The following is a 27088-nucleotide window of genomic DNA, read 5'->3' as shown; positions in this document are numbered from 1 at the left end:
CACTTGGGGCCCTCTGAGAATCTGGCCCACTAAATTGTGGCAATATAAGTTCCAGTGCTAATTGTGCTTTGTGTTTGTTTCCTTTTATTGTTTTTGTATTTGTTGCCTTTCAAGTTCACTGAATATCCCTAAGTTCTTGTATTATGAGAATGTAAGCAGGAGTGACTGATTTCTCTTTATGCCATTCATTATTTTGTATACCACCATCATGTCCCTTCTTATTCATCTCCTCCATAAATGTAATAGTCCAAATTATTTCAGGCTCTGTTCATAGGAAAAATCTTTCCATATCCTTAATAATTTTTCCTTGTCCTTTACTGAATCTTTATTTGATATGGATCTATATTTTATATATTTTTATTTATATTTATAATGATGGTCCCATGGGGGAAAAGTGCCTGTCCAAAGCTCTAAGAACTTTATATATATTCAAAACACAACTGTATAAATAAGAATGAAACTAGCAGACTCCCCTCACCCTGAAACCAAACAGTAAAACAAGCAATAGGAGGCATTTGTTTGTTTGTTGTCCTACGTGACCGAAGATGACACTGACAATGGTTTTACATCTTGTGAGTATGATTGTGAATAAAAAGATCGATGCGCAAGTGGCAGTCCCAAGGCTGGCTCCAGGCACCAGCAAAGGAAGCAGGTGCCTGAGCAGCCATTAGAAAGGGGCAGCACTCCGTCCGTTGTTGGGGCAGCACGTCCAGGTCGGCAGCGGTGGCACTTTGGCGGCAGCTCAATCAGTCCGCTTCAGTCTTTGGCGGCAATTCAGCGGCAGGTCCTTCACTCTCTGTCTTCCTCTTCGGCGGCAGCTCAATCAAGTTTTTCTTTTTCTTTTTTTCTTTTTTTTCTGCTGCTTGGGCCGGCAAAAAAGCTGGAACTGGCCCTGGGCAGTCCTTTCCTTATGAAGTACAGAGGTAACTCAGTGCTGAGGAAGGGATTACAGTCTCTGCCTGCTGAGTCTGCTGCTGTTTAAGACTCAGCCTCCATGCTTCAAGATCCACATAACAGTTAATCTTAACTGGGTAACCCCATTGCTGAGTGTGATCTATCTGTTGCTGACAACACCAGTATTGCACAGTTTAGTGTGTCCTTGAAGTGTTTCTTCTGGCCGCTTCATATGTGGTTGCCCTCTTTCAGTTCACTAAACAGCAACTGCTTTGGCATTCTGGTGTTGTCCATTCTCAACACATGACCAACCCAACGTAAATGTGATGCGATAAGCACGGCTTCAGTCCCTGTGGAGTGACTACATTCCAGAACCCCGTTATTGGTAACTTTATCCTGCTATTTGATGCAGAGTATGGCAGGCAGATGTCATAAATGGAACTTATCTGAAAGCTTAATGTGATGCCAGGTCCAGGTCTCACACCTATACAACAAGTTGAACAGCACAACTGCTTAATAGACTTTTAATTTGGTTTGAAGCTTAATGCCATGTTGCTGCCAGTCTCTGCCTGATATCTGGCAAATGGTGAACTGGCTTTGTGTTACAACTTGTCAGCTCCTTGTCTATAGTAACATCATTTGAGAATATACTACCAAGACAGCAGAAGTCTGTAACAGAATTCAGCTGTTGTTGCTGAGGGTGACTTTTGGTTTCATGTAGGGTTTCTCTGGTGCAGGTTGATACGTGACCTCTGTCTTTTTTAGATTGATTGTTGGACCATACCTTTCTGCAGGGTCTACAAATCTGTTTGTAATCAATTGTCTCTCTTCTAGAGTATGTGCCTCTAGAACACAGTCAGCAGCATATGGCAGTCTATGAACAATTACCTTGAAGACCTTGGTGACCTTCTCTAGTCAGAACCTTTCTAGCAATGGAGAGTAATAAAATACCAAAATAGTTATCACAGTTCGACTTTCCATCTTTCCTTTTGTATATGGTGACAGTGGTGTCTTTGAAATCTTGAGATATGTCTTCACTACTCCATATATGAGATATAGTCCATGTAGTTGCCTCAGAATGATCTCACCTCCATACTCAAATATTTCTGCAGGTATGCCATCAGATCCAGGAGCCCTGCAGTTCTTCATGGCACTGATTGCAGCATTGACTTCATCTAGTGACTCGTTTGTGATGTTGGTCGGTATGGGAAAAAGATCACTGAAATGCTGTCGCCACTTCTGAAGGATTTCTCCTTTGTCAGTGACTATTGTTAGGCTGTCCACACTCTTCAAAGGCACTGTAGTGGTATGTGTAGAACCATATACAATTTTCAATGCAGCATAGAAGTCTTAGGTCTCATGACAGTCATCATAGCCCTGGATGTCATCTACTTTGGCATTCCACCATTGATTCTGCATGTCTCCTGTATGTTATAACTGTGCCTACAAGGACATGGAATACAAGAATTTGCCAGTGCATCTCATGTATTTTCAGATACCTGCCCTCAACACAACACTCTTCTCCCCAAAGCATTAAACATGGTATTTTAAAGGGAAGACTGTACCATGAATATTCATGCCATTATAACTTTTAAAATATTATTATACATCTCTTCCCTAATATCTATTGTCTTTTTTGCTGCTTTGACCACCACTGTGCATTGTGAGATGTTCTCATTGAGCTTTCCTGAGTGCTTATAGATACTTTATAACCCATCAATATAGACAAGTAATTCAAATTGTTCCTTCCAGTTATAAGGGAGCTTCCAGAGGGATAGTTTTGGAATTTTTCAGATCAGAGTGGGATTATCTGATATTAAAGTACCACATTGTCAGCACGTGTTGAATATTTTCATACCTGTCATTGGCCTTCCTAGAGCTGGTGCAGACTTACATTTTGTTATTGTAATTACATAGATTGACATGTTGCTATTATAATTTATCAAGGTCATGCAGTCTCTATAAGATCTGTGGAAACTGTTGCTAGATTGCTGTGACTTCATTAAAGCTCCACCGAGGGAAACCAAAATAGAGTCTGTTACACTGCTGACTGATCTATAAGTAATTTTTAAAAGCATTTGTGAAAATAAGCATTATTTAAGCCACTATTATATTCAAATCCAACTATCGGGAATGATAATGGAAATTCCAACATAATCAATGTGGTGCTACCTATGCCTCTGTTAAACTCATACAGAAAAGAATACATGCATGGAAAAATACTCATGGTGATATGCAGAAAGAGCATTTACAGCATGTCCACTCTTAAATGACTACATGTTTGAAAATGCACAATGGTGTTTTCATTGTCAGAAAAAGCTGTAATGGTGCCTTCTGGTATTTAGTTCCAGATAGGGCATATATTAATATTTTTATCTGCTTTAAACTGTATATGGCAATTGGGCTACTAGAAATGATGAGGGGGAAAATTGAACCTGTGAAGGTTGACCCTGTATCTCAAATTTAGGGTATGTGAACACAGCTAAAGCTGTGGGTATAGGCTAGCCTACCTGAGGACTTAAATACAGCTAGTGTGGGTAATAGAGCAGTGAAGACAGCTCAGTCTAGGCTTCCGCACAGTTAGTACAAGCCCAGTGCAGACGCTAGGTACATACTTGGCTCATTAGCTGGCACTGACCCTATATCTCAGCAGAGGGCAAGCAGGTTCTCCTCAACTGATTGAAGAAGGATTTCCTGGCTGATAGCTTGGACATAAACTTGCTAAGGAGGAGAGATGGTGAGGGCAGGAAATCCCCCATCCCATCTCAGTCAGGGGAAAAGGGTTGAAGAGACTTTTTTGTGTTACTTGTGTGACAAATAACAAATATGTTGTCTTTCTGGAAACCCATTCTTGACCCCCTCTCTCTCTTTCTCTCTCTCTCTCAGTGTAGCAGAAGTTGAATCAGCCTTTACTAATCTCTCATTTAAAAGGCTGGCGTTATATTAACCTGATGGTTATATAATACAAAGTCAAAGAGAGATTTAAAAAAAAACTGAAAGAGGAAACTGGATAAAGAAATAAAGCATTTTCAGTTATCCTCCATTAATACACAACACAGGGATATGAAACTCGTATTGCAAGTTTAGTTGATAAATGAAAGATCAGAACCAGCAGGGTATGAACAAAATAGGTTCTGAGTAACTGTGGAACAGAAGAATTCCAGGAACTGCAAGAGTGACAGGGATAATGATTAAGCAAGGAATTTATCTTTACAATATTTTTGCCAATATATTCAAAACAGACAGAGATGCCTATGCTGATACAAATCTTGCTTAAAGAACTATTTTTAATGGGAAGATATGATAAGTGCTCCTGCTGTTACAGTTGTATGTACAATCTTAGAGCAATGGCAGCTAGGATGTGTGTTCAATAAATTGCAGAGATTCACACCTCCCTTGGACTATTACAGTCTTAAGCAACTTGAAGAGAATTCAGAGAAGACTAACAAAAATTATGAGGAAGATGGAAAATTTCCCTGATGATAATATGTATTAAGCTGTGATATAGTCAAAAGAAGTGATGGATGCCAAATCACTTGGGCACTTAAAATGAGGCTGAAAAATCATTAGAAAATGTGCTGTCGTTTACACTCTTGAACAGGAGGGAGAATGACTGGTTGATCTAGTACAGTGGTTTTCAACCTGTGGTTCACAGATCCGGGGTTGTCCATAGACTGTCTAATATTTCCAAAGGGGTCCACACCTCCATTTGAAACTTTTAGGAGTCTTCAAATGAAAAAAGGTTGAAAACCTCTGATCTACTAGGTTTTTCCCATCTGTAACTTCTAGGATATAATTCTGAATTTCAATCTTTCTTGGAGCCATATTGTATTCTTCAGTGGGCAGGCACAATGGCCTGTGAGTCCCCAGAGAGTGCAGCCACAGCACCAACTTTGAAGAAAATGCAGAACATGCTCCCTCTTCAAGAGGCCAGTGTTACTGTCTAGTGCACAGTGGGAGATGGACCATGGTCTGACACTCTTCAGAGAGGCAAGTGCTATTACAGATATTAACCTCACACCATACTTACACTGCAAATGTGTCTGGGTCTTATATACCTCCACTCCCACACAATCTTTGTTCACTTACAGATTCATAGATTTTAATGCCACAAGGCACCACTTTGATAATTTAATCTGATCTCCTGCATAAAAGAGGCTACAGATTTCATTTAGTGATTCCTGCATCTTGACTTTTCTTATTATACCTTTCTCAACTCATGATATTGCAAGAAAATCAAATTTCATCCATTTCCATCAAAATTGAAGAGCCTCAATAGAAGATGCCGCTGGCTAATAACCACTTGTACACCATCTATGGATTTGCTAAGGAAATTCCTCCTCAGGCAAGTTATGTACATTAAAGAAGCTACCCCTCCCATTAAGAAATCCTAGGGCCCTTCCCTTATGGCAGCTGGTCTCTCTTGGTCCAATTTTTAAAAAGCAAGGCCTCTCTTCTCATCTATAGATAATGAGCTTCCAATTATGTATGATACATCACAATCATCTTAGCAGGAAAAACATTTTTGGGTGTATAAAGTTTTTTTGTGTGTGGTGTATTTTGTTTGTTTGTTTTAATCAGTTAGGTAAGGTTTTTATTACAGGGATTCTACAGCTGTTAAGGGACAGATTTTTGATAACCTTGTTCATGCCGAGTAGCATCTTAACCTTTAAAGTCAGTGGGACTGCTTGTGGAATAAGTTGTTTCTCACCATCAGTAAAGCTAGCAGAATCTGTCCCTAGACCTTTAGCAAGAAATATAGTTTCTCTTGTCTTGATCCCATGCCTGCTGTACAAGTTCTCCCTATACTTTTGACTATATTGTGCCAAAATTACACTATTTTCCACAAACCAGGGATTACTAGTAGCTGCTGGTCAATTTGGAGTAATCTCCACAGTACATTTTATGAAGAATTTCTGGACCAATTTGCCCATCCCCATACTGAAAGAGATGAAGTATAAAGCCTATATCATAGATACATATTCAGAGTTAGGTACCAAAACTCAGTCAATTTAGCTCTAAGAGTATTACACAATTGTATGCGCTTAAGTTTTGTCCTCAGAGTTCTGTCTTGCTTTCCCTTCATTATGAATCAGAGCTACAGAAAGTAAGAACTGAAACATTTGTAAATATTCTTTAAAATATATGAAGCCATTTAAGAAGTCCCATTTTTGTTGTGGTCAAAATAGATGATTTCTGAAATTCACACTGAAAGCAGGAAAAAGGTTAAATTACAACTAATCAAACCTGTAAACTGTCTACATTAGCTGATTTACTATTTAGATTATGTGTTTTGGGTTGTTTTTTTTTATTGCTTGGAATCTGATCTGCCTATAAACAACTCATGAATTCTGGTGCCACACAACATCTGAAAAACACATCTGTTTCCTTAATCAGAATAATATTCTGAATCTGTAAAATTAAAAGTAATGAACAACTTCCTTGCTAACCTATCAATTAGGAATATTTTATTCGTTATTCTTTTCCTGTCTTTCACTTAGGTGAAACTCTCCCACTGAGACCAATGGGAATTTTGACTGAATGAGGGCTGCAGGAGAATTCCCTTTATTTTGCTATTATATTAAAGGAAAATTGACAACCTCAAACTTGAGCTACTTGAAAAAGGCTTTGTCTACACTGGACTTTCGTAGGTAAAACTTTTGTCATCAAGGTGTGAAACACTGGCCCCACTTCCCTCCCCCCCCCCCCCCCGGCCCCAAGCAACAAAAGTTTTACCGACAAAAAGCACCAGTGTGAACAGTGCTTTGTCAACAGGAGAGCTCTCCTGCCGACAAAGCTACTGCTGCTCGCCAGGGCTACCTGTTTTTTGTCGGCGGGAGAGCTCTCAACAACCAGCGGCTACACTGTGCGCCTTTTAGTGGCATGGCTGTAGCAGCACAGTTCTGTCACTAAACAGTGTGTAATGTAGACATAGCCTAAGGCCCTCTGCTGCAAGCTGCTACATGCAGGCAGAGCCCTGTGTCTGCATAGAGTCCCATGTTCTGCACTGGCTCAGGGATCAGCCAGCACCTAGCAGTTTGCAGGATAGGGACCTATTAAAGTTATTTTAAATAAATCCACTATTCCGTCATCAAAATGTTAAAAATAAAATAACACTGATATGTTGGACACACAAGGAGCATTACCAAAAGCACTCAGCATTTGCCTGATTGGGAGTTTTGCCACCGATTTCAATGGAAACAGAGCTAAAGCCAATGCTGAGCTCTTCCGATAAATTCCACTTACAATAAAACTCTCCCACGACAAAAAATAACAAAAGGAATATAGAGCAGTACACCCCATTATCTGGGCTGTATTGACATTATCATTTAAGGGGTGCACAGAGAAATACCCAAAAAAGTCATGCTGATTTTGAGCTCGCTTTGAAACATAGGGAACAAAATTGAAGTTTCTCACATGGAAAAGAACTAAACTCTGTCCACTGACTATTGAGGGCTTTGGAGTAGTTTTTCAGTTGGAAGGGGAGAGAAATATTAGTTCCAAACTTCCAAGTGCTTATCACAAACACCAGTGGATTTTTAAGTTAAAAAACAAATAAACAAAAAAAATCACAACCTTTATAGTGACCTGTGACAGGGTGTGGATACCCCGCACTAGCCAAGACAGGGTTAAACCCACATTAGGGACAGCGGAAGTCCTGCCCCCTAGGCTGGACCAGACATGCGCCAGATGCTGCAGCAGTATAAATGGAGGAAGCCCAGATCATTCGGGGCTGGATGCCGGAGGGGAAGGACTAGTGCTGGGAGCACCCACTGAGGACCGGCTTCGGCCTCTGGCTGCAGAGACCGGAGGCCCCAAGGGCAGACTTAGACCCCTGCAACCAATGGAGCCCCAGGAAGTGACCTGTGCAGTGGAGTCTGGAGACCCCAAAGCCTCATGGACTGCCACACCAGAGACAACGGACAACAGTAGGAAGTGACCCGGGGGGGTGACGGAGTGGTATCTCCCACCCAGGTAAGCTGAGCATCTTTCAGTGGGATTCCCCGCTGAGCCAGTGGTGGACCTCTCCGCCACTGCTAGGGCCCTGCTTCGGGGCCTGGAGAAGTTGGGTGGGCCCAGGCCCCCCTGTCTGGACTGCCAGCCCCCCCACTCCCCCTTTGCTGGCAGCTGCTCAGGTACTGGCCGCTAGGCCACACTGCCTTGCCCCAAGGGCTGCTCTATGGACTCTGTCTGCTAGGCCACGCTGACCTGGGCACCAGGGCTATTACTTTTGCTCTGGTCCTTAGGCCCCAGGGTGGTGAGGTCGGAGATGGACAAGCAGACTTAATGACATTGTCCACGTACCCCCTGCACCCTCCTTTCAGGATGGGGTGTACATACACCACCACATGACTATTTTGGAAAGTAAAAATGAGTAAAAAACAGAAATGCTGTATTTAAAAAGCTATATTCTTAGGTGTGCCTTATTAGTGAATTGGTGGGGGGGAATAAGATTATTAACTGCATTTTTTTATACAAAATGACATGAGACTATGAATTTATTTGTTTTTGTATATGAGAAGTTGTATTATCCTGTTCTAATGGGCTAATTGGGGAGGTTATTTGCTTAATTCTATGATGGTGTGGTTAGTGGTCAAGTTTGAAAAGAGAAAATCCTCCTAAAATAGGAGAACTCTCTTCAGATATTTATAGATCAGGGTAATCATCTGGGACAGAGTCCCTAAAAAGGGGTGTTCTCCTGTACCATATCCTGACCCACTATTACGACAGACTCCCCCTGTTATACCAATTGTGAGCCAGTGGACCTCTGCCAGGCTATTCCAGTCAGTGGACCTCTGCCAGGCTATTCCTTTTTCTTCTCTTTACCTCTGCATTCTTTTTTACAGCAGCCTGCAAAGCCCAGAGATCTACTTTGCCAATTAGACATTAGGGAACATCTTTCCATGTTGCTAAGGAGATTTTTGAGTGTGTATGTGTGTGCAGCAAAAATGTGGGGAATGCTGGGCTTCAAAGAGAAACTATATCTAGATAGGGTATTGCAATGTAGGACAGCTCACAATGACTATAAAACTCCTGCATTTAAAAGGCATTGGACTCTCATTTTCAGATGAATGGAATGACTGTAGATTATTACTCAGGATTTATCCAGATGGAGTAATTTTCACCCCGGGGAATAAAGTTTTCTTATTTCAGTTGATTTCTTAAATATCCTTCCTCATTTAAAAAACAAACAAACTTTGAATCTGGTCTCTTCAAGACTCTGTTTCTAACAAACCTCAGTAGGCATACTGGCATATGAAAAAGTAAATCAGTATTTTCTTCTTATATTGATTTTCCACTTATAGTAAGTGCAAGGATTCTGTCTTCCTAAAAATGAAGGATCAAAGTAATCATATTTCCTTACAATATTTTCCCCATGGAATCATTTCACCTATGGAAAACAGCATAGCCTATAATGTTTAAAATCAAGTTGAGGGTATACTCCAAACTTTGAACACAGCATTCTTGAATATTTGAAATGATTTAGCACTTGGCAGCTGTATCTTGCTGTGTACTTATATGCGTAATACATTTAAAAGACTGAGGTTCTGGTTCAAAACCTCCCACCTGGATAGGAAGCAAAAGACAAGGTTGGCAATGCGTCCCTGGATCTTGACAAGTTAGACTAGGAGGTGTTTGTTCCTCAAGGCAATTTCCTCAAGGACAAGTGAGAATGGAAATAAAAATAATCACAGACACCTTTCACCCCTGTGTAAGTAAGCACAGCTAGAGCGACAGAGCTGCACTGCAGGGCCTCAAGGACGGCTAGTAAAACTGTCTATCTGGGCATACATGTATGGAAATGATTAAGTTGAATTGCAATTTTCCCAATAATTATATGAAGGATCAGTGTACAGGTGACAGCATTGCTCTAGTAAAGGTATATTCCATTACAACTAAACAGCAGGAAAGCGAGCCTCCTACAAACAATGATTTAATGGGCTCAAAAGACAGAGTGAGAACTTTCTTTGTAAAGAAAGAAATAATCCCTAACCCTCCAATAGCACAGAAATAACTTCTACAGACCTCAGTACATTCCAGCTGATATTGAATTGCCTAAAAAGCTCAACAAGTCATTATTAGAATATTATCCCAGAAAAGATGACTGTACAAAGTGCCCCAAGATAATTCTTTAGAACGGAAGAAGAGATGAGTCTCAAGTGCTTCCCTTTCCTGATTCATGATTAAATTTCCCCAAACTGTTTAATGGGTACTCTTTGATATTTGGTGCACAAAAATATTAGTATTAGACTGCAAGATAACAATCAGCAATCTTTTATCCTAACACTTAAAGGGCACCCTTTCAGACAGCTGTGCTTTTCACAAACTGAGCTTAAAATGTGATTATAACACTTCCATTTGGCACGAGTCCTGTAAGATGCCAAGAGATGGTGGCTCTCGAAAAAGGCAAGTGATTGGGGATCTTTGCATGAAGCTTACTATGATGGCCTCCCTTTTTTCTTATATCTGGATTCAAGAACCCACAACAATTTTTTTTTTAATTGAAAGTATATGAGATTGGTCAAAAAATTAACTTAAGCCTAAACATCAACAGCAACCCCCTCCCCCCGCACCCCAGCACTTAAAATGTCCTAAATGCTGCAGCTGACCTATTTGGTGGGTGCTGGTGGATAATTAGCTGATCATGAGTTCTCAGTGCGATGTTGTGGTCAAAAGGGATAATGTAATCCTTGAATGCATAAAGGAGATTCTTGAGTAAGAGCAAAGAGGTTATTTTAACTCTGTGTTTGTCATTAGCGTGGCTTCTGCTGGAACAGTGTGTCCAGTTCTGGGGTCCACAATTCAAGAAGAATATTGAGAAATTGGAGACGGTTCAGAGAAGAGCCACAAGAATGATGAATTAGAAAACATGCCTTATAGTGATAGATCCATGGCACTAAATCTATTTAGTTTCACAAATAGAAGGTTAAGGGGTGACTTGATTGCAGTCACTGACCATTTTTAAAACAAGACTGAATATTTTCTAAAAGATCTGCTCCAGGAATTATTTTGTGGAAGTTCTATGGCCTTTATTGTCAGGAGGTCAGATTGGATGACCACAATGGTTCCTTCTGGCCTTGGAATCTATGAATCTCACTGTTTCCCCCAGAAAACTCTCACACATACAAGGAGATAAGCAATTAAAATAACATTAAGTAATTAAGGCTAGATTGTATGCCTCTTACTCAAGCTGGGGAGCACCTAATACCAAAAGAGCTCCTACTGACAGAATGTGACTGCTTGTGTGAATAAGTGCTAAGGGTTGCTCAGTCTAACATACCATAAATAACGCACTCAGTTCTGTCTGTTATTTCATTAGAATCCAGAGAGAACTAATTTGTATATTTTAAAGTGTAACAAGTTAAGTCATAGCCAGAGTATGGAAGCAGCAGTGTGATGCACAAAAATAGTGCTATAATTTATCAGACTACAGAGTCTCTGGGCCACATATTGCACGTGGCCTATAAATTTGCACCTCTGAAATGTGCAATTTTGGGCGATGAAAATGTTTGTGCATCCAAACCTCAGGTTTGTATGTTTAAATCAAAATATTGGGATATGCAAATACTGGTGGACCCAAAACCATGCCAAAAAAATGCAGGCACACCACTTTTTACATGTGTATTTTGGGGCCAATCTGAAGGCATGCCAACCTTATAATTAAACCCTCTGGTCTGTGTAGATGCTTGCCTTCTGCTCTAGTCTCTGCATGCAGAGAGTGATGGGGTGATTAATCTGCTTCTCCTATGAGGGCCAACTTGCTATGGTTGCTGGCTCCTGGCTAGATCTGGTGGTTTGAATTACTCTAACTTTAGACCCTAGAGGGGCTGGTACCTTATTTCAAAATAAGTACAAATTCTCATGAGTACTACAAATACTTCAAAAGTCCCATGTAGTTCATGACAAATATGCCCCAAAGTAGCAAACAGAAACAACTTCAACAGCCTGAACCTAGCCCAAAGTCACATAGCAAGTCTGCAGCATACCCAGGAATAGAATTCGGCTATCCGTGGCCCCACGAAGTCGCGGGACCTCCTGGTCAACCTCCTCCTTGCCCTGGCAAAAATGGCCATCTACGTGACCAGGGAGAGGCGGTTGGCCAATGGAGACTCCTGCGACTGTGGGGCTTGTTTCCGATCCTTAGTCCGTTCACGTCTCCGGGCGGAGTTCCTCTGGGCGGCGTCCGCTGGCTCCCTTGACGCCTTCGAGGAGCAGTGGGCGCTGTCCGGGGTTCTCTGCTCGGTGTCCCCGTCAGGCTCCCTTCTTCTGACCCTTTGACCGCACTCCTGTCCCTGTTCTTTTATTAGTTGTCCCCCGCAATTAGTGGGAAAAAAAATAGAATTTGGCTCTCCTATTTCTCAGAAACATAGAAACATACCATTTGAAACTCAAGCTGTGAAACATTAGGGTGACATTAAGCACTGGTGATTGGCTGTAAGCTCTAGAGCAGAGCTGGGCCAAAAAAAAAAAATCCCCCCCCAAATAGTAAATTCACTGAAAAATGCATTTTTCAGATCCCTAAAAAGATTTGTATTTGAATTCAAGTCAAATTCTGTGAACAGTTTTGGCCAGTGAAACCCATTTATATATAGATAGATATAGATAGATATAATTTTGAAATGTCAAAATGGTTTATTTTGACATTTTTGAAACAGTCCATTTTGATGTTTCATTTTGAAAATGTCAATTGGAATGAAATTTCATTTCAGACATTCTGATTGAAATTGACATTTCCCTTAACAAACATCATTTGTTTCAGTTATTTGTTTTGACAAGAAACAAACCAAATTCAGAAATTATTTGAAATAAACTGAAATGGACGGGCAGGGGGGAGGAGGGGAGGAAGGGGGTCAGTTTGGCCACCGAACTGAAAAATCAGTGAATGGCTCAGCTCTATTCTAGAGGAACCTTCCTTAGAAGTTTTTAAGGTCAGGTTTGACAAAGCCCTGGCTGGGATGATTTAGTTGGGGATTGGTCCTGCTTTGAGCAGGGGTTAGACTAGATGACCTCCCAAGGTCCTGTCCAACCCTGATATTCTATTCTAGATTCTGGAAATAGAAGCCACCAAAACTCTCTCAGAACTGAAAAGGTGGGAGAATTGCAAGGGCAAGAAATACATGTTTCAAGTCATTGGTGAGCTGGGTGGACCAACTTTCCAAGTGAAAAATAGTATTTTTATACCAAAGTGGTTTGCAAGATGTCAGATATTAAAATCTGAGAGTGGTGCCTCAGTCTAAGCAGTGCTTTTTTGTCACTGGTCCAGGACTGAAAACAGCCTTGGTGCTGCTGAAGCTGCTTTAGTACCACACACAAGGTAAACCACCCTCTAAGATCAATTTCTTATTTTGAGAAAGTCAAGTTTATCCACAATCATCTCTTTTATGATATAAAATACCAAGGATCAACTGTGTCCATATAGATTACAAAGCTGTTATCTAGGCTCTGAAGAAGAATATTTGTTATCTGCTCAGAAATACAAACATTTCTCTCACTCACACACACATACAGAGAAATCACCAGTCTTCGTAACAGATAACGTATGTTCACAGATTCTATTTCTGTGAGTCACACAAAACACCGCAGTTACATTTATTACTTTTAATAACTCAGTGTGGCACAGACCACTTGAAAAAGGCAGACTGTGTGAGAACTTTTTATCTTCATCACTATAAGAAAAACAGAATTTAAAGCAAGTGAACTTGGTAGCTTAAAAGCTGGCAATGTGCAAATATATTGTGGAATTTGCAATTCATGGTTTACCTGAGATGATCTTCTACTATTGCCATTTGAGACTGCAAGTGGTTTAGACACCCCTAAATAGGATGCTTTATTTAAATGTATTGGAAAGCTCAACTTACTAGCCCTGTGAATAAAAGTTCAAATACTTTGGGCTTGGCTACACTGGAGAGTTGCAGCGCTGGTCGTGGGTTTACAGCGCTGCAACTTACTCACCATCCACACTTGCAAGGCACATACAGCGCTGCATCTCCCTGGCTGCAGCGCTGGCTGTACTCCTGCTCTGCCTCGGGTATAACTATTGCAGCGCTGGTGATGCAGCGCTGCTCCGCCAGTGTGGCCACCAAAAGCGCTGTTATTGGCCTCCAGAGGTATTTGGAGGTATCCCAGAATGCCTGTTCAGCCACTCTGCTCATCAGTTTGAACTCTACTGCCCTGGCCTCAGGTGACCCGCCCTTTAAATGCCCCGGGAATTTTAAAAATCCCCTTCCTGTTTGCTCAGCCAGGTGTGGAGTGCAATCAGTGAATCTTTCCAGGTGACCATGCCTCCACGCGCCAAACGAGCCCCAGCATGGAACAATGGCAAGTTGCTGGACCTCATCAGTTTTTGGGGGGAGGAAGCTGTGCAGTCCCAGCTGCGCTCCAGCCATAGGAATTACGATACCTTTGGCCAGGTATCAAAGGCCATGCTGGAAAGGGGCCATGACCGGGACGCGGTGCAGTGCAGGGTTAAAGTGAAGGAGCTGCGGAGTGCCTATTGCAAAGCCCGCGAGGGAAACCGCCACTCCGGCGCTGCCCCCACAGCCTGCCATTTTTACAAGGAGCTGGACGCGATACTTGGGGGTGACCCCACTGCCAATCCGATGACCACGATGGACACTTCAGAGCCGGGGGGAAGAGGGGGAGGAAACCGAGCGTGAGGGTACTGGGGTGGGGGGAGACACCCCAGAGTCCCAGGAGGCATGCAGCCAGGAGGAAGGCAGCCAGTCGCAGCAGCCAGTACTTGGTGAAGGAGAAGCAGAGGAGCTGGTTACTGGTAAGCGGCTTTTATTTTCAGGATGGAAATGTTTCGGGAGAGGAGGGGGGGTTAGGGCTGCATGCATGCATGCCTAGATGTGGAATAGCCCATTGATGTGGTCTATCACGTCGCGGTAATCGGCCTCGGTAATCTCTTCAAAAGTTTCAGCTAGAGTGTGGGCAATGCGCTTGCGCAAGTTTATAGGGAGAGCCACTGTGGTCCTTGTCCCAGTCAGGCTAACGCGTCCACGCCACTGTGCCGCGAGGGGTGGGGGGACCATTGCTGCACAGAGGCAAGCTGCATAGGGGCCAGGGCGGAATCCGCATTGCTGTAGAAGACCCTCCCGCTCTTCCCAGGTGACCCGCAGCAGCGAGATATCTTCCAGGATTAACTCCTGTGGAAAATGTTGGGAGAGTGTTCAGTGCAGATGCCCCCTGTAGCTGTTTGCCGTCCCCAACACACAGAAACCCCTGCACAGCCCTGAAGCAATCAGTCCCCCTTACTCAACATTTCGTGGCTCCTGTGGGTTATGTGCACTCTGTTTGGTATGGGAAAAGTATGCTAAAGTGAAGACTGTAAACTCCTTCACTGTGTGGGAATAACTGTCTGGATGAGATTATAAACAATGCTACCCCTGTTAACTGTTGCCATTTTTGCCTTTCGAAAAGTGTCCTTGACTACTGGACTGCCCGTATCATCGACTGCTCAGAGGCTACAAAACCTCAGGAAGAAGCCGTGAAAAAGCAAAGAAGACATGCTGAAAGCAGTTATGGATCAGTCTGCCAGAGAGAGTAAAAAAGTGCAGGACTAGAGGAAAAAACTGCAGGACTGGAGGGAAAGGGAAAGCAGGATCCGCCAGAGAAACGCAGCGGCTAAGAAGAAAAGCACAAAGCAGCTGATAAGCATCCTGGCGCGCCAAGCGGACTCTATCCAGTCACTCGTAGCCATGCAGGCAGAGCACTACCGTGCCACCCCCATCCATCCCAAAGCTCTTTCCCTTGTGCCCCAATGTCAGCTCCAACCCCCCTTCCCCAGCATCCACGTTCTTACCACCACCAGCTGCCCCCAACACCTGTACGTTCACCAACCAGCCCTGAGAACTACGACCCTTACCCTCTGCACTCAACCCCCATCACCATGCAGTATTTTCATCCTGAAGTGCAGCAGTCATTGCACAGCACTCCAGACAGGACATATTCAAACCTGTGACTGTACAGTCCACCACCCCACCCCCCTGCCCTTTTAGGTTGTGTGTCTGTCAATAAAGTTATTTTCTTTTCAATAAATGAATTCTTGGCTTTGAAAACAGTCTTTATTATTGCAGAAATTGAAAGATACCGTAGCCCAGGAAAGAAACAGGCACTGCAAATCATTTTAGGAAAAACAGATTCCTACTAACATTGTAACCACTGCACTTCACTCCCGTGCAAGGCAACAAACATTACTGTTGGCTTTCAGCCTCAAATTCCTCCCTCAAGGCATCCCTAATCCTTGTAGCCCTTTGCTGGGCCTCTCTAGTAGCCCTGCTCTCTGGCTGTGCAAATTCAGCCTCCAGGCATTGAACCTTGGCGGTCCATGCCTGACTGAATGTTTCACCCTTCCCTTCACAAATATTATGGAGGGTACAGCACGCGGATATAACCGCAGGGATGCTGCTTTCCCCCAAGTCTAGCTTCCCATACAGAGATTGTCAGCGCCCTTTTAAATGGCCAAAAGCACACTCCACAGTCATTCGGCACCGGCTCAGCCTGTAGTTGAACCGGTCCTTGCTCCTGTCAAGCTTCCTGTATACGGTTTCATGAGCCAAGGCATTAACAGGTAAGCGGGGTCTCCAAGGATCACAATGGGCATTTCGACGTCCCCTACTGTGATCTTCCGGTCTGGGAAAAAAGTCCCGGCCTGCATCTTCCTGAACAGGCCACTGTTCCGAAAGATGCGTGCATCATGCACCTTTCCAGGCCAGCCTGTGTAACTGTCAATGAAACGCCCATGGTGATCCACAAGCACCTGGAGAACCATAGAGAAATACCCCTTCCGATTAACGTACTCGGGTGCTAGGTGGGGTGGTGCCAGAATAGGAATATGCATCCCATCTATCGCCCTTCCACAGTTAGGGAAACCCATTTGTGCAAAGCCATCCACAATGTCCTGCACGTTCCCCAGAGTCACGGTTCTTCTTAGCAGGATGCAATTAATGGCCCTGCAAACTTGCATCAACACGATTCCAACGGTCGACTTTCCCACTCCAAACTGGTTCCCGACTGACCGGTAGCTGTCTGGAGTTGCCAGCTTCCAGATTGCAATAGCCACCCACTTCTCCACTGGCAGGGCAGCTCTCAATCTCATGTCCTTGCACCGCAGGGTGGGGGCGAGCTCAGCACACAGTCCCATGAAAGTGGCTTTTCTCATCCGAAAGTTCTGCAGCCACTGCTCGTCATCCCAGACTTCCATGACGATGTGATCCCACCACTCAGTGCTTGTTTCCCGAGCCCAAAAGCGGCGTTCCATGGTGCTGAGCCTTTCTGTGAATGCCACAAGCAATTTAGTGTCATACGCATCAGGCGACTCGATATCATCGTCGTCGGACTCCTCACTGTCACTTTGGAGCTGAAGGAATAGCTCAACTGCCAAACGTGATGTGCTGGCGAGACTCATCAGCATATTTCTCAGCAGCTCGGGCTCCATTTCCCACAGAAATCGCGCTGCACAGAAACCGTTGGGAGAGTCACAATGGCGCCAAACATGGACGGAAAAACAGTGACAGCTGGGATGTGAAGCGATGCATCACGGGGCATTGGGACAGGAAGCAGAATGACCCGTACCCTTCCATCCCCTTCCCACAACCCACGGCGCCAAAATGGGACGAGGTGCTCTGTGGGATAGCTGCCCATAATGCACCACTCCCAACAGCGCTGCAAATGTGGCCACACTGCAGCGCTGGTAGCTGTCAGTGTGGCCACACTCCAGCGCTTTCCCTACACAGCTGTACGAAGACAGCTGTAACGCCCAGTGCTGCACATCTGCAAGTGTAGCCAAGCCCTTTAATACCTTGGGTTTTATTGTATTTTGCCCTGGGTGGGTGAAGGGTGATGAGAGGATGCCAGGAATTTTTCACACCCCCTTGCACCTTACACAGAGTTAGGTGCATTCTTGTCAGGGACAACAGCCACTGCTCTGTGCTACTCCTAAAGTGTCTATCCAAAATGGAGTAAAGTGAAGATACAGTCATAGCCCCTCAATCTATGTAGTGGCTAGCAGAGATGGCTTGTCACAGAGGACACTGCCGTGTACACTCAAAAGAGTATTTAATTGGCTCTGCATCATGTGTTCCTTGGAACCTCCTATGAAGAATGTTGTGGGAGTCAGTCAGCCAGATTTCTTTCTAGGGTTTCCTGCTGCAGCTTGGCTCCTCTGATCTTCTTCCAGCTTAAAAACTACACTGTGACCCTTTCTGGTAATTTAGGGGAATACTGCTCAGACAATAAATGCTTGAGAAAGTTCTGTTCTTAAATTCCCCTGTCACCTTTGAATGGTGAAGAGAGATAAGGGATGAGAAAAAACAGAAAAAACAGAATGGATGATCTTGTGGCTAAAACTTAGCACTAGGAGGCTCAAAGCCTGGGCTCCCTTTCTAGATCTTCTACCAGTGGTCTGATTTTTTTTTTTAAGGTGAAACCTGAGGTCTGCATGTAGGTGCCTATTTGTGTGCAAAATATGTATGCAATTATGTATACAAATAGATGATCTATGCACACATTTGCTGTAAGTGTACATGAAAAAGTAGGCAAACAAATATATGTTCAAGAATACATGTGACTCGTATCTCAGATTATAAAAATCTGTCTGTTAATTTCTCTTTGCCTCAGTTTCTTCATCTGTATAATGAAGATGAATCCTAGGCTATAGTGATGGCAAATACATTAATGCTTGAAATGCAGTTTGAGAACTGCCATATGTGTGATATAAATGCAAAGTAGTCTTATTACTAACCTTCATTTTGGTCAGTGTTGATGTGTTCATATTCCGGCTCATAGATCACCTCCAGTAAGTTTCTGAAGCACACTATCTTGTTTGTTTGAGTCCAACCATTGATCTGTATGGTCCTACAATGAAAACAGAACAGAATTATGATTCTTCTGAGCAAAACATAGGGACATAGGCTATTACTTTGGTATAATTTGCGTTGCTAGAGGTATGAATAATCCACACACACTCCGAGCGACATAAATTATACCGACCTAAACACCAGTGTAGTCAGCACTAGGTCTGCAGGAGAGCTTCTCCTGTTGACATAGCTACTGCCTCTGGCAGAGGCAGGAGTTACTAAACTGATGGGAGAGCTCTCTCCCCTGGCTTAAAGTGTCTTCACCAGAAGTGCTACAGCTGTAAATAATGTAATGTAGACATAGCCTTAGAGAAGAGCAGGGCAAAAATACAAATGCTTATGCATCCCAGAAGAGGTGCTAACACAAGATATTTGAAAAGATTTCACAGAAAAGCCTGGAGCAGTCTCAAATTTATAATACCAATCAACTTCCAAGGCAAAGATAATATAGATCAGAAGACCAAAAACAATCAATGAATATTCTGGAGGGAAGTGTATAAAGGTTGTGTGATGAAGAGCTAAGAGCTAATATTCTTAAGCAATATAAATGAAACTGCCACATACTGAGAAAAAAATCAGTTCAAATACTAAAAAACTGGATGATTTACCTTTAGTTGTATAAACAAACACACTAAGTTAGTCCTCCAATGTGCAACCTGGAAAGAACAAACTGATGTTGTATAAGGTCAGATCTGGGAAGAAACAACAAGGAAAGTTATTGGTTGGTAACATATTAATAATTTTAAATAATTGGAAAAGCTGGATGCTGAGCTGCTGTAAAACAACATGGTTTCATTAAAGTTCTTCATTCATCTTTAGTCAACTTGGAAAACTAGAGTTTTTAACATCAGACCTTTCGTTATAATTTGTGTCTTCCAGCTAAGCACATTTAATTACACATTATAAAAATAATATTTGTGACCATATTTATTGCAGAATTTTCTCCATTTGAGAATCCAGTTGCAAAAGTGTGGAATTTTCACAAATGTTTATGTTGTATTTTACTTAATATATTGTCCTTGTTTTTCTGCAGACCTGTACTGATGGATCATGCTGTCAGCTGAGTATCTATCCCTGCACATTTGCTGCAAAGATCAAAAAAAAATTTAACCCATGCTTTCCCCAGACTTCATATTTTGTTCTTCAACAAGATTAACTGTGCCTCATTCTGGCTTTCTGAAAACCAGGCATCTTGGCTGCTTCTTTTTACAGATTAACTTTGATCGTCTCACTAACTGTGGATACTTTATCACAAGAATAATTAGTGTTCAACTGAAACAGAACAGTCCAACAGCTAATCCTAAAGATCATTACTCTGGAGAATCCTGGGCAATAGTTAAAATAAACAGATTTTTTTTTTTATTTTAAAGCAAGCAAAGATCATGTTAGTCTTGTCAGGTTACTCCATCCAGTAATGTAGTTAACGATTAGTCATGGGGACCCTATTGTTCCAGCCAGCCATTGATTATATCTTAGAATGTAATTCACAGCTGTTAAATCTGTCTGGCTAAAGAATATCACTAACAAAATGAACTGTAAGCTAACTGAAAGACAGTAAACTGCAGTAATGATGAGTGGCAGTTAACAGAATTGAAGAGAGATATTTAGTGAGGTGGTGGTGGTGGTGTGGTGTTAACACTTTCATTAATGATCAGGAAGAGATGAGTAAGAAGAGTGTTAATGAAATTTGAAGAAGATAAATTGGGAGATGCTAAGATCTGAGGACAAATGAATAATGAGAATGGACAATACATTTCCTGCTGGCTAGAAAAATAACAAGATGTGTCTGGCACATTGTCTGAAAATCTGGGTTTTTGGCAAACCACGCATGGAGTGAATTCCAGAATTGAAGGACCCCTAATCATCTCTATCAAATAGAAATGTGTGTATGTTTAATACTTCGTTATTCTGAATAACTACTTACTAACTATACCTAATTTTTAAATTATTTTGAACCCTGTAAGAAGAATGTTAGCATGGCAAAACTTTACAGATGAAAATTAAAAGGTAAGTAATGTCTTCAAGAATGCACCCGAGTACATTAAAACAATCCAATTTTGTAGTGGGAACTGTGGTGAGGTCCATATCCTAGAGGAATATTCAGATTCTCTGAGCCAACCAAAGAGGGTGAAATAGATTTCAAACCACTGCTATAACTTGAAGCTCCAAGAGCGATGATGGATGCAATTCCATTATGAGCCTGTTGATAATTGAGATGTTCTCAATTAAGAACAATTATAATCCCTATCAACTCATCTGCAGGTTCCCCATTATATACCAGCATCGCTCCCTATCTTGTCTAGCTTGACTTTACCAAGCTAGTTTTCATCTGGGATCCTTTCCTGACCAGATACTGGGAAAGCAAAGACTGCAGGATATGAAGTTGAAGAGAAGGAAATGTAATTGACTTTCATCAGCATTATGGATACTGCAGCTATGTATGTTATAAACTATGCTGATATCATGTATTGTGTGGGAATAGTGTTTTGCATGTTGAGAAATGATGGGCTAGATTCTCAGCTAGTTTCTCATTGATTCACTACTTTGACTTCAGCGAAGTTAAGCTAATTTATAACAGCTGAGCATCTCTCCAAAATTCACTATATTATTTACTCTCAGAGGTGTGTGAGTATCTGGATGTGCGAGTTGTGTAATGAGCAGTTTCATGATGTGGTTGGACAGAACAGGATATGGAACATTACTGTCATTTCTGTTTTGTTTGTTGCCAAGTGATTGCCAGGGTGAGGAGTGGCCTACGCACTCACAGAACTTGTTCGTGCTTAGCCTGGATGACTGAAATGTTTTTTGACTTATGCCTTTTGAACCACATTTGTGTATAGTATTACGCTCTGCATCTAGATTGTTTGTTCTGCACCTATAATTTCACTCCTCCAGATGTATTCTTGAGTCTTTCCTGCCATTATTTAAAAAGTTCAGTCTTTTTTTCCAGGCATCCAATACTTAGGCCTGGTCTATTGGGGGGGCGGAATCGATCTAAGTTACAAAACTTCAGCTACATGAATAAGGTAGCTGAAGTCGACATACTTATACGTCACAGACATATATTTCAGCTGCAGCATTATGCACACATAGCACACAAACAGTAAATTCCAGCTCCTGTATATAGAACTAGGAATTTGTCAACAACTAAGTGAAGCAATACAGGATGGGGGTAATGAAAAGTTTGTGACAAGGTGACACACACCACTTCCCACCACCTTAATTTTAAGACATTTGCTTGACAGACACTGGAGTCTGAAAGTATTGGCAAAGTGAATAAAAAATAAATAGGGAATTTTAAAAATAAATTATTTATTTAATTATAGCATCTACAGGCCCCAATCAAGACTGGGATGCCCTTGAGCATAGGCCCACAGCCACAAAGGTACTTAGGCACCTAAATCCCAGTTTTAGGGTTCACTGTGAGGCAAAAAACTCCCACCCAACCCTGTACGTATCTAAACTCACTTGGCCCCTATGTTTTCAAGATAAACATACTCCAGGTGCCTACGTTTCTGCCTCTGTACATGCACACTGCTGTCTCTCTCTAGGCCTTCAGCTGCCTATCTCCCACCTCAACCCCAGTGCAATCCACAAATCAGGAGAAGACAGGCATTTTCCAACCTATGTCACATGCACAGCCCAATCGTGTGTGTGTGTTCTGAGTCTGCTCACCAGATCGGGTCTCATTCAACATCAGGAGAAGGAGGTAGTTGCGGTGGTGCTGCCTCCCACCATATAATCTCAAGAGTTAGAGCAGTGGTTCTCAACCAGGGGTCTGGGACCATGATCAGCTTTCAGGGGGTCCACCAAGTAGGGATGGCATTAGACTTGCTGGTGCCCAGGGCAGAAACCCAAAGTCCCACTGCATAGGGCTGAAGGCCGAGCCCTGAGCCCTGCCACCCTGGGCTGAAGCCGAAGCCTGAGCAACTTAGCTTCAAAGGGCCCTCTGTGGCATGGGGCCTCAGGCAATCCCTCTGCTTGCTACCCCCTAACACTGCCCCTGGTTTTATATGCAGAAAAACAGTTGTGGCACAGGTGGGCTGGGGAGTTTTTATAGCATGTTGTGGGGAAGGGAGATCAAAAAAGTTGAGAACCCCTGGGTTAGAGCATTCACCTGAGATGTGGGAGATGCAGGTCCAACTCCCTTCTCTGCCTGAGGGGGCAAAGGGATTTGAATAGGGGTCTCCCACCTCTCAGGAGAGCATTCCAACCACTGAGATATAGGATATTCTGGTATGGGGCACCCTCACTCTCTTCAGTTGAAGCTGTTCCACTGTGCATAAATAGTCATTGGAGCAGGGGGACTAGTCTAAGGTGCCTATCTCTCTCCCTTCCTTAGAGCCAAGGTGCCTAACTCAGGCTTTGTGGATCACAGTGTTGTTCCTGTGATTTTTTTTTAAAAACCTCTACATTTGGTATTGTGCCACTGAACACTGCAAAGCCCAAGACCTTTTTGTGGATCTGGGCCTTTATAATTTAAACAGAGGACGGAGAGAGGACTATTGCTATTCCCATTTTACAGATGGGAACCAAGACACAGATAGATTAAGTGATTTGCCCAAGGTCACACAGGAAGCAGAGCCAGAAATGAACCCAGAATTCCTGAGTCAGTGCTTTGACCACCTCTCTATACTATTTTGGAATTAGAATTGCAGGGTGGACTTACAGTAGAGCAGTGCAGCTTTTAATGTAGTAAATAAAATGAAGTAAGTAGCAGATAACCAGAATGGATACTTAAGAATTAATAACATTTTATCAAATCTATCCATCCATCCAGTCAGTATATTTACAGGAGTACAATATTTCTTTTAAAAATAGGGTAAACCTTGTTTCATCCTTTCAAGGGAACAAAAACCTTGGTTGCTTAATGGAGGTGATCTAATAAGGTTGCACAAGAGCTGTATATTTCTATGAATTAGCTACTTCGTGCCTTGGTAAAAGAGAGACCCCATCGATCAGAATATAGGTCTTTCAATAACTGTACCTCCAATAAGCAACTGTTATTCTAACATTCCATCATAACATTGCATTTAGTTTTTAATCACTGGGTCTAAAAAGATAGTCATTGGAATAGAATGGCACATGCTTTGAATCTGTGCTGAGCTGATATTTTTGATAAATGCATTAAGCTAGAATCTTGGCTAGGGCTCTAGCTGTTTTGCATTTTTGAGGAGCTCTAAAGAGGCAACTGAGGATTCACCATGATTGAGGAGAAACCTGTGGTGAGAGTGAGCTGTGATAGCTGACTCTACACCACCCACTCTTTTCCATCTCCACATTAGAGGGCAGGGAGGGGGAAGGATAGAGTGCACAGTGATTCTTGACAAGCACAGCAGACCCTGTGGAACCACTGCAGCTAGTGTCACTTTGAGGGGTGCTTCAGCTGCTTTAAGTTATGTCTGTGGAGCCTGTTTCAGCCCCAGCTGGCCCACAATCAGAAGAGAAAAAGTGCTATAGCCCCCTGCTCTCCTCAGCATAAACTTGAACTTACAGTAGCTAGCAGCAAACGTTTGATTCTATTTCATTATCTAGTTTTACGAACCCATAATGCACCAGATTGAATGTTATTTTTCAAGGTTTTCTAGATGTATTTACATCAGACTACTTTTGTTTATTGTTCTCTAGTTACCTGAAAATGTTTTATAATTAGAAGATATATTGAATAGCACTAAGCTTTTATTTTCAAGGTATAATTTATTTCTTTTTTTCTTTAATACCGTCTCATATAATAAATAGAGTTCTTAATACATCTGTTGCTGTGAAAAACACAGTAGAGTCATTAGGCCAGGTCCTAAACAAGAGCTTCTCCCATTGGTGTAGGTACTTCACCTCCCCAGAAGGCGGCTGACAGGAGAAGAAGCCTTCTCATTGCCATAGTGCTTTCTCCACTGGGGATTAGGTTGGTATTACTATGTTGCTCAGCGGTTCAGATTTTCCAAACCGCTTAGTGACATAGTTATTTTGACATAAATTGGTAGTGTAGACCAAGCCTTGGAAAGCTTCATAAATAAATGCATGGGGCCTGATTCTCCTCACATTTACACTTTTGTTTTGAACCACTGTAACTGACTCATTACTCTTGCTTTACACTGGTGTAAGTGAGGCAAAGCAGGCCCATTATATTTAGTGCTGGGCAAAACTTTCATAAAACTTCAAACAGGATCTTGTTGCAGGAGTGGTGGGGAATCCTCTTCCATGTCTTCAGCAGTCTTCCATTTCCACTGAACAGGTGGACCATATCTTTTTATTGGACCAACTAGGGTTGTACTTTTGGAAAGGAGCAGGGTGCAAAATTTTCTTTCCCCTACAGGAGCCCTCTTTAGGGGAGCCTAAAATAATCTTTCCTTCCTCTACCCTTACACAGGTGGTGTTAACTGGGCAGAAGAGCTGATTGCAGTGTCTTGTTTCCAGCTCTTCCCCGCTCCCTCTACCAGCACTGGCTGGGAAGCTGGCTCCTATGTTGTCTGTCCCCATTATAGGTCTCTGATGACAATAAGGATGTTCAGTGCAGACTCCGCTCCTTTAATGGGTGCTATTGTCCGTTTGGGATATCAGTAATGCCGTTCCTGATAACACCAGGCCAACCCCCCAGTCTGGCTGGAGTATATTACAACGATCTGTCACCCACTAACACCCCTTTTTGTTCTCTGTCTCTGCAGTCATAGGTGCTAATGGGCCACTCCACCTTGAATGGTCCCTTAGAGGACCTGCTAACTACTTACGCTAAAGAGTCTGTTCCTTTGTTGCACTTTGCTGTGATGCTGGGACTACCTGAGCGCTGTGTGGCTGGAAAGCGGGGCTCTTTCACCAGTAGAAACTGGTATTACCTCCCCCGTCCGTCTAGCACACCACTGGCTGGTCATCAAAGCGCAGGCTGGGCACGCAGTCAGGGGCCTGAGTCTGGCTGGCCATGACTTGATCAATGACCTTGGGGAAGTCGCTCTGACTTCACCCGTCTCCGCTTCCCAGCGTGTGGTGCAGACGGTCACTGCCGCCTTTGTGACGGGCTTTGCAACCGGTCCGGGTCTAGTGTCTAGACTGCTCCTCTTCCGCGTGTTTGCTCGGCTCCCCCGCACCGGCGTGCACTGAAGTCCAGCGAGTGGGGGAAAGCGAAGCGGAGAGGGCGCTGGGGAAGGGGAGCCGCGGGCCGGGCTTGGCTGAGACAATAGCGCCACCTACAGCTCGCGGCCCAGAGCCGACCAAGCCGCGGGGCTGGAGTGCTCGGGGAAACGACGCGGACTGCAGCGCTTCTCCCGGCAGCTCGCCCCAGCCTGGCTCCGGAGGGCTGCTCTGGAGCTCCTCGCTCAGCCGCCTCCCGTCAGAGATCGCCCCCTCCCCCGCGGCTTTGTCCCTGCTCCGCTTCCCGGCTCTCTTAGCGTCTCTTTGCTGTTTGATCTCCTGCCTCTTCCCCAGCCCAGCGCTCCCCGAGGTGGGTGTCCACTCCCTGCCCCATCAAAGGTAGCTCTGTCATTGAAAGCCGCGGCTGTTTCCTCTCCAGCAAGCGCTGCTTGCTCAAGGCGGGACTCAATGGGCCTATATATGCTCCCTGGAGTTATAAATAAACGCTTGTGTGTTCTGGGGGGAGGCGTGTGGCCCAGGAGCTTTCTTCTCCACGGTTATTTTGGTGAAGAGCCTGTGTGCGTGTGCTTGGCTGGTTCTAATACTGGCCCCTGTGGCCCACTCCTCAATCACCCCCAAAGCATTCCTCTATATAAATAGAGCCAGCTTGTCTAGCTCCCAGCAAGGGAATTTTAATTGTTTAAATTACCACAAACACAAACATCCCATACATATCAGGGCAAAACCGAAATGGGAGGGCTTGAGGTCAACTTTATTAGATGTCTGCTCAGCTTTGGTGCCTCATTTTTGAGGTGGGGCCCATATTCTACTTTATCTGATGAACAAGAGTAAAAGATGGTTCCTGTTAAACTCTGGCCCCCAAGCCCACAAATTGTACCATCAAAAAGCAAGTCTAGCTACTTCTGTGTCATTAAAAAACACAACAAAACAAACAAACAAGACACCCCCCACTCACACAAAACCCTGCACTCTCAAGCATGAGCATGGCAAAAGCCTGAACCAACACCTGAATCCAGCCAAATTTTGGTCCTTAGCCCCCATATCCTGATGCCTACATAACTTCTATCTGTTCCTATAGCACCAAACAATTCCAGTCCTGATGCATCCCAGAGTATCAGTGACATAAAACATGGATCTGATAGGAATCCTGTGAGATCCATCCAATTGTTGGCCTTCCATTCATGAATACAGCACAAACATAATCATTTGATGCAGTAGGAGAGATTCTAGACCATGATGTTACCATCCTC

The 27088-nt window shown here is 43.3% G+C and overlaps 1 protein-coding gene and 1 long non-coding RNA gene across 2 annotated transcripts in view; one reads left to right on the top strand and one right to left on the bottom strand.

Moving 5' to 3' along the window:
* Positions 1-862: 862 nt before the first annotated feature.
* On the bottom strand, positions 863-25823 carry LOC123372185. Its single transcript, XR_006580161.1, has 4 exons — positions 25481-25823; positions 19364-19447; positions 18641-18753; positions 863-2337 (listed from the first exon to the last, which is right to left on the bottom strand). It is a non-coding gene; the product is annotated as an uncharacterized LOC123372185 (long non-coding RNA).
* Positions 25801-27088, top strand: part of HAPLN1 (hyaluronan and proteoglycan link protein 1) — a 92480-nt gene continuing 91192 nt past the window's right edge. Inside the window, exon 1 of the mRNA XM_045020162.1 lies at positions 25801-26187. The gene's annotated coding sequence lies outside the window, so the exon portion shown is untranslated. The remainder of the gene's footprint in view (positions 26188-27088) is intronic.

The sequence above is a fragment of the Mauremys mutica genome, chromosome 6 (genome assembly GCF_020497125.1).
Source record: "Mauremys mutica isolate MM-2020 ecotype Southern chromosome 6, ASM2049712v1, whole genome shotgun sequence".
In the NCBI taxonomy this organism is placed as follows: domain Eukaryota; kingdom Metazoa; phylum Chordata; order Testudines; family Geoemydidae; genus Mauremys; species Mauremys mutica.
The sequence above is the reverse complement of the archived record's forward strand: the minus strand, read 5'-3'. Positions and strand labels throughout refer to the sequence as shown.